Source organism: Acanthochromis polyacanthus, chromosome 4 (assembly GCF_021347895.1).
Source record: "Acanthochromis polyacanthus isolate Apoly-LR-REF ecotype Palm Island chromosome 4, KAUST_Apoly_ChrSc, whole genome shotgun sequence".
Classification (NCBI taxonomy): Eukaryota; Metazoa; Chordata; class Actinopteri; family Pomacentridae; genus Acanthochromis; species Acanthochromis polyacanthus.
Genome location: NC_067116.1, coordinates 408,595 through 417,396, shown reverse-complemented (window position 1 = coordinate 417,396; position 8,802 = coordinate 408,595).

Here is an 8,802-nt window from a genome sequence, read left to right as displayed (position 1 = left end):
GTTTCTCATAAACATTATCTGTTGTTTTTCGTTCTCTAAGGTTAATTATGATCTAATACTTTTATCCTTTGTTCATAGTTTAACATACTCTTGTCTGAGCCTTCTGACCTTTCATTGCCCTAAGTGTGTATGTGACAGGTACAACCACAACTCCGGTCCCCTCTGGCCCCCCTTCTCACAAATGTTCTAGTCCTTAGGCCAGGACCCAAACTATCAGATAACGGTACCACCCGAGGTGACCAGTTCTTTTTGGTATGTTTAACTTGCTCTGTGTCTCTAGTTTGCATTTGGATATGACAGCCCTTGCAGACTCACAGCTAAATATCTGTTATCACTGGTTTAATGGACATGACCCACAATGAACTGCATGGAGTCTGAGCCAGAAGTCCTATCAACACGACAGGACAGTTTGATGGGATTTTATGAAGCTCCACATGCTACACATGACCCGAATAATGACTTTACAGCTCAGAACAATGCTATAACAAACATGAGACTGAGATTTGGTTGCTATGGTAACAAGATTTTCTGTAAGCAGGACGGGACAATAAAATAGTGAAAATTTGATGAACAATTTCAAAGTTAAATTCTCTTGAAGTTTTAAAAAAGACAAACCGTGTCTTGTGATTTGTGGTCAGTGTGAGACAGCAGACTATAATTTCCAGTTAAACATTTAAAATACCTTTTAAATGGTGTCAAAACTGTTCAAAATATAACCCAGTTATAACAGACTGCTACCAGAATTCATCACATGTCTAAACACTGTTGCAAAGACTATTTCCATTATGAAGCTGAATTTTACAGTTGTTATTTTAATTCCATTTTTTTCAGTTCCATGCTGTTGTGCTGTGCGGTAATTCTCTGAGAACAGTACAGAGTTATAAAACAGAGGTAGGAGTCATTTCTTACACGTACCAGCATCCTATAAAATAAAGGCAGTCATTCAGAGTTAATCCTAGAAAAGGAAAGGATATTACCACAGTTAACTGATCTAATTCAGCTTAATTAACCTTAATTAGAAGTGTAAAAGACAACTCACATAACTAGACATCTCAGCAGTTTGTTCTAAGGACCTGAAAACAAACGTACACCTACGGACCAATAACTCCTTCTAGAGGAAAAAACAAGAGAAGGAAATACACAGTTATCAGATAAGCAGGAAAAGATGCATTCATTTAGTCTGATGTTTAATTATTGTAATAGATTATATGTACAATATATTTCTCACAGTTTGATTTGATTATTGAGTTATATTAAACGTGATCTTTGCAGATTGAACCCGCTGAAACCCACTGATGATATTAATGTGATTTCTTTTCCTTTTTAAACTGTTTTTAGCCTCTAATCAAGAAAACAATGAGACTTTATCATTGTTTGAATTTTTCAGGATTTTGTGAAAACGTTACAAAACTGCAGCAGTGAATGCAAATATTACAACTTAACAAAATCCACAGATGATCAGGCATTGATGAGTCAATAGGATCAAAATGTGTATCTTAAAATGAATTGTATTGATGTGAAATTGTTGAATACGGCAAAATAAAATGCAAACTAATTTAACAAGTCAAAGCTCTAATTACAATCCCTGTTAGAATACACAACAGAAAAGCTGGAAGAAAATGATCTTATTACAACTTTATTATTTTCAACTTAAAAAAGTGGAATTGTATTGAATCAGTCCTCCACTACTAGTTTCTATTTACATATTGAACATTCTAATGATTCCTGGTGTCTGAGGACTCTTATGGTGGATTTCATTCTCCTCTGTCTCCTTATATGTGAAACTGAAGGCAGCAGTTTGTTTGATAAGTGAAGCACAAACGAGCATCACACTGCTGTTGATGTGTGTACCTGCTAATATACTGTTAATCCTAGACTAAATTAACTGGCTAAACCTTTAAACTGAACCCCATAGGCCATGGTATACAGTACAGATCCTGTTTATTATTATATAGATGGAACAACTGATTAATTTACTCCTGACCCAGTGTATGGGGCCGTCAGTGTAAATAACAGCATCCGTTAAAGCCCAGTGTTGCTTTTTTGCACCATAGAAAGAAATCCCTAAAATCACAAGTAGAGTTGAAGACAAAACTTTTAGGCCTGCTGTGAAATTTAAGATTTGTTTTGTTTTGTTTTTCTAAATTTCTCAAGCGCTGTTAAACAGATGAAGGAATTTCTAACAGTGTAGGAATTCAGCGACGGCCTCTGGAATTCCTGAGCCGATCAAACTCACATAAGCTCTCTCTGCAGCGCTGACCAACACCCAGTACTGGAGGAAAGCTGGGACATTTTGTATTTCTGTGTGTTTTCATCCACAGAAAGATGGATCTCCCTGCTGAACCTGCACCTGGAAGAACTGTTTCTTTTTGAAAGACAATGACTTTCACTTTTCTGCTATGAATGTTTTAATTCTTTTTCAGCCTAAAACCTCCTTTTCACCCTCTCAGGAATGCCATCTTTCCTCCCCCTCCCTGTCTAAAGACATCTCTGTCTGTCTCCGGGAGCCATAAAACTTTTACGACCTGAGCACAACTGAAGGAACTGAACCTCTTCAAAATTAATATTTCTGAGATGTATTTTGTTTTTTCAGGTTTACCAAAGTTCCTGACAGTGTTTCATCTCTCTCATATCCAAAAATCACACTTCTATGTCGTATAGAAGTCGAGTTATTGATTTGTGAGATTGAATCTGATTTCTTCTTTATTCCTCCTGTTGAGGTGGAAAGGATGAATTCTTGTGTTTATTCATTACCAGATGTATGACATGTTATCATATTTTCACTGTGACATACATAGTTTAATGTCCAAACATAAACATATAGTTTTGAAGTGAATAATTCACAGAATTCTACACGTGTCCCTTTCACACAACTGAAATATGGTGAGAGACAGACAGATTACTGACTGCTACAGACTACTGATCCCTGTGGAATTACTGTTCCATTAATGCCTGAAACAGGAAGAACATTTAGACAGAAAGACTGGAAATTCAATGAAGATGAGCAGGACTGTAGCATGGAGAGAAAATCTGATCTTCAGTAAAGTCAGACGATGGCGTTGGTTCTTCTGGAAGTAAATGTGAATTTTTCCAACATAAAGTGAGAGAAAACTCAGTAGATTGTGGTCAAAGAATGTGTCAGAAAGCCAAAGAATGAGAAAGACAGTTGATGAATGATATGAATGAGTGTTGTAAAATGAATGTGTTCTCTGAGAGGAAGAAAGAAGAAGTGATTGGGTTCCAATCTAAAGGAGATGAATTGGATTGGAATAAAGCACCAGGTGCATTTCTAGCATCCAGAGCTAAATGGATGGAAGATGGGGAGAAAAACAGTTCCTATTTCAGTGGATTAGAGAGAAATGCAATCAGCCTCTAAATGTTGAGGATCAAACTGGGAGCAATCCAGAAGAAAGAGCAGATGAAAGATTTAGATTCTATCAGCATTTACATTCAGCAGCTTTTTCTTTCAAAGTCAAAGCATTTCTTCCTCAGACTGACTTTAAAAGCACGTGTTTGGAGAGATTGATAGAGCTGGAATGAAAATGTCTTTGGGGAAATCAGCGGCTCCAGATGGACTTACAACCAACTTTGATCCGTTTTTCTGGGCTCATATTAGAGAAGGACTGTTTGAAGCATTCAAAGAAGCTTTCAATCAGGGAGTCACACTCATTTTAGTTCAGGTTCCACATTTAGCCCAGTTTGATCTCAAGTGGGCCGGAGCGCTTTTTACTACAAAAGTCAGATGAAAAAAGACACAAAATGAGACAAAAAGCAGAGAAAATATTGTGAAAATGAGACAGAAAAGGACCAAAGAACAATCTAGTGTTTGACTTTGTGATCATGGTCTAGAAATGGTTTTAAATGGATCCTTTGACTCATTTCCAATCTGCAGTTCATGTCTTCTCTGGAATTTGGACACTTTGATGATGATTGATGGATTGTGCTCATTTGGTAGAGGATGCTGCTTTTACACTCTTTCTACATTCATTGAAAGCTTCTGACGAGCTTCAGCACCACTTTATTTGACATTCACTGCATTATTTTGGATGGAAAATTCATTCATATGCTCTCAGTGTTGTCCAGCAGAATTCCTTCAATGTGGAACTACTAGAAGATGAGATGTTAACAGGAGCAAACACCAAGGAGACCCATCAGTCCTCTGCTGTTTATTATTAGCTCTGGATATCAACCCTCCTGTTGGCTTCATTTACGCCACCAAAAAACAGGAAAAAATCCAGAAATTCAGCAAAAAATTCACCAAATTTATGGAAATGTGCAAAACCTTCAGGAAGAAAATTCCAATAATTCCTTAAAAGTTTTATTTAAAACAACAAATAAAATCCCTCTAATTTGGCAGGAAAGTTCTGTAAATATTTTCAAAAAATGAGTAAAAATCTTCCAAAAATCCTAAAAATATCTAAAGTGATTCCATATTTATCAGTAAAACTTCTGATATTTTCTTTAAGAACATTCACATAAAAATCAACCAAAATCCAGAGAATTTACTGGATTTTGGTTGATTTTTATGTGAATGTTCTTTACAAACATTTCTTCTTTTTCCACCAAAAAATGTTCAAAAATGTCCCAAAAATGTTCAAATGTGGACATCAGAAGTTTGACTGTGGAAATATTTATTATTTTCCACATTTTCAACCTTTAAAACGACACGAGGGTTAAAATAGTGAAAGTCTAAAAGCATTTAATAAGGACACAGTCAGCAGATGATCCAACATTATTTTAAAGCTGTGTGTATTTTCCAGAAGCCTCAGGGTTTGATTGAAACTAAATGTGAGATCTGATCCATTCACCAGAAAACACAAAGTTTACTTCAGAATATTCCAGTAAAAATGAGCTGAAACATTTGGAGAAACTATCAGTAAAATCTGATGAACAGGGAAACTTCTAACATTCTGATTGGTGGAAATCAAATGTAAAATCCTTGAAGATCTGCTTCCAAAGGAATCTTTGATATTTGGTAGAATATTGAGGACAGAAATGGAAGGATTTCAGGATGGATTTATCCAGCAGATTCTTGATGTGTTTCACATGGATGGATGAAGAAAATCCAGCAGATTGACTGTGATGTGATTTGATGCTAAAAGGTGATGTGGTAAAATGAGTAGAGGAGGGGCTTTGAATGTCACTGATGGACAAACAATGAATGGTTCCATGAAATGACTTTAGAAAACAGGAACATTATCTGTGCTTTACCTTAGCGCCCTCATCTTTGTCTCATTCTCTTTAACATGTCATTTCCATCCTTTAAATGATCCCATTTCCACATGCAGCTGTTCTTCTCCTGGAAAATGCTTTAGAAGCAGAACTTCAGTCCACACAAAGCTACAATGTGGAAGAACAGGAGGATTTGTACAGGAGGAAATGTGTCTTTGTGAAGGATTGGATGGAGAAAGGAACACATTGAATGGATGAAGATGTTCTAGTGGTTTTCAAAGTAACTGACTTCAGATTGCTGCTAGAAACAACATTCTCTGCTAATCAAAGCTGTTCCAGTGATCAAAGGAATGTTCCAGAATCATGTGAACTCCTCATTCTAACACGCTGTTTATTGACAGAGAAACATTTTGACACGTTAAATGTTAGAACAACATTGTGAGATGATCAGGAACTAAAGAATGTTTTCCTCTTCCTGCTCAAAGAAAAGTTGGATCTCCAACATTTCCCACAGACTGACTCTATCAAAGTCACAAGCAGATATTTGTCTTTTCCTTTCTGAGCTCAAATGAAAGAAGTTCATTTCTAAACTCTTTCTGATGTTTCTCCATGTAGAGAAGTGTTCCAGAGGAGATTTCATGTGGAGAAGAACACATGCACATTGATGGAGAAGATGTGAACCTCCCAGAACATCTGTTCTCCTCCTGAACTCATTGTGAGGAGCTTTTAAGGGACACCAATCATCGAATGGTTGCTAACCAAAAACAACAGTTCAACCTGTCTGTGAATACAATTCTATTCAAGTTTGCTCTCTTTATGCACAACAAACATCTGGAATTTATGTGGAACCATAGAATGAGAACTGCTGAGTTTTAGACACACAAGATGTAGATGTTTAAGGCTGCTCTGAGTTTGAAACTTTTCTTTTCCTCCCTTAATAAAACTCGTTGCCTGCCCTTAGCAGCGCGTGTTCTCATGTTGCAGGGCTAGGACAGCCAGCTAACATTTCAAAGTCTATACATAACCACACAGGGCTTGCTTTCTGTGCTTTACTTGGAGCTTGGACTGATCAACGAGTTTCTCTTTTTTTGTAAAACTGAAACAGACAACAGACACCAAAGAGAAAATAAAATAAATTCAGTATATGAGCCGCTGACATATTCATGAACACACGTATTACACGTACTGAAGCCGATTGCTAACTCTGCGCTGTATGACACAGTTTAACTCCATAACGAATATAACAACAGAAACTTATAACATGGCAGTCTTATTTGATGCTTATGTACACATTTTACTCACAGATAAATAATTTCCCAGGCAGAAGCGTGATAAAACATTAGCAACAAAGGTTAGCTGTGTCCGTTGCAGCTGTCAGCACTCTACCAGTGACGTAGCAACTTCAAAGATAGGTCAGAGCGGTGCGAGCGCTCACACCGCCATCATTTCTGACACCAAACCAAAACAGAGCGCTCATTCTGACGCGTTTTTTTAAAAACCCAACTGAAATCAATTTTCAACTAAATCACTTCACTTTAAAGACAGCACAGCTGTCAAATAGAAGTTCCTTCAGACTGTCTCAGATTCTCATGTTATAAACTGATGAACCCCTGAGAAGTTCATTTATTTCAAGCTGTCTGATTTGATTATTCTCTTTCTTTCTTTTCTGCTTCTCTTCTGCTTGGACCAGTGGAATTGTAGACACAGTTGTGCCTATTTGTTGTTCAATTATGCTTCATAAAAGATAAAACAACAAAAAACTTGGGGAGCCAAATATCCCAGAATGCATTTAGAGCAGCAGCAAAGAGCGAGGAGGAAACTTTCAGAGGAAACTCAAGTATTTTGGGAATCCTGCTGTTATTGTGACACTAAATGTAGTTTTCAGATGATCTGAGGTGAGAAAGTGGTTGTAAAAAGGTCCAATGTGTGGTGAGTTTGTCCAGATGAAGCTGATTAAAAATGAGCTCCAACGCTTTCAGAGATGTGAGGTCCAGGTTAGACAGCTCTGATGGACGCTCAGCCTCACTGTAGAGCTCCTTATCTGGACCAGACTTTACAATCTGCTGCTCTGACGCTTCTATAGCGCTTCAACAGGATATTAGTAGTTTCTGTGGATCCAACCGTCACACTTTGACCTCAACTTTATTTGGATTGTTCACAGAAAAATCACTTTGAAAGAAGTTCAAGTTCACAACTTTAGATTGTTCATGTTTACTCGCTCACTGACTGCGATCATAAGAACAGATAGAAATTAAAACAGAGAAGATCATTTATTTACAAGTTTGGTTTCTGAGTCTTTTCACCACTAAAATATGGAGTTTTTTCTTCTCGTCTTTGGAGTTCTTTATATCTGCTGTTAGGGATAAATTTAATGAAATAGAATTAAAAATGGAGACAAAAAGATCAAAATAAAAGCATCAGTTTTACTGCTTTACTAAAGATCTTTTTTCTGTTTTCATTTCTGCCGTGGAAGAGGATAAACGTTGATTATTCAACATGGAAAATTAAATTCCACTGATCAACAAATAAGCAAACAAACATGAAGATCAAAGTGTGTTATTAGTCATTTATTGAATAAAAAAGAAAGTTAGAATAGTTTAAAAGCCACAGGCAGAGCAAATAAAAGTGGAGAAGATGTATTAAAATCATTGATCTTGTTCAGGAAAAATCAACCACTGCAATGAAATAAAACTAAGTTAGACATTGATTACAGCACAAGATCTGTTCAAAGAATTTAGAGCATGGAAGGGTTCAAATACAGCACAATGTGAGGAAAAGCTCCTTTAACGGCCAAACACAACATTTATAGAATGAAACAGGCTAAAAAATGTAGAATTTACAGAGTTCAATGTAATCTGGATAGTCCTGGTGGGTTTAAATTCTACTGGAATCATATCGATGCTGAAAACATTTTGATCCACAGATAGCTAGGGTTATGGGAGCTTTGATGGAAAAATACAATCTGATAGAATTTGTTGATGGAACCAGAAATTCAGAATCTGATAAAAAAAACTGATGAAAAAACATTGAAGCACTTATTTATTGTAAAAATGAAAAATGATCTATCAATAAGACATAAATGACAGAAGAGCACAGAATACTTTGGAAAGAGTGACACAGATGAAGGAAGTTCTCATTTCATCACTAGAACAGGACTTAAAGACTCACATCAGGATCAAGTGTGGCTGCACAAAAAGCTGATTTTCACTGGACATATGTGTGAACAGTCTGTCAGCAGTTTGGAGATTCACTGCTTCCTCTCTCATTTCACACTTGTGCAGCTCAATGTTTTAGTTCCAGTGAGGCGTCAGAGGAACCACACATCCTGATTTTCACTCTCAACATTGACTGGAAAAAGACGCAAACACCACATTTGGCTCCTGGAAGAATCACAACTTCATCTTTGAAGAGGAACAAGTTTACAAGGAATCATTGAGAAGGATTTGACAAAGAAACACATTTAATCCATGAATGTGAAAACATGTTTGTGAGGGACAGAGTCATGGAGAGACTCAACCATCTGTTCAACACTGTTTCTGTACCAGGAGGAGACTCTGGAGACGAGACTCACACAGAGACACTGAGGAACCAGACAAGGACCAGAAGAACCCAAATCCAGGATAGAGAGGT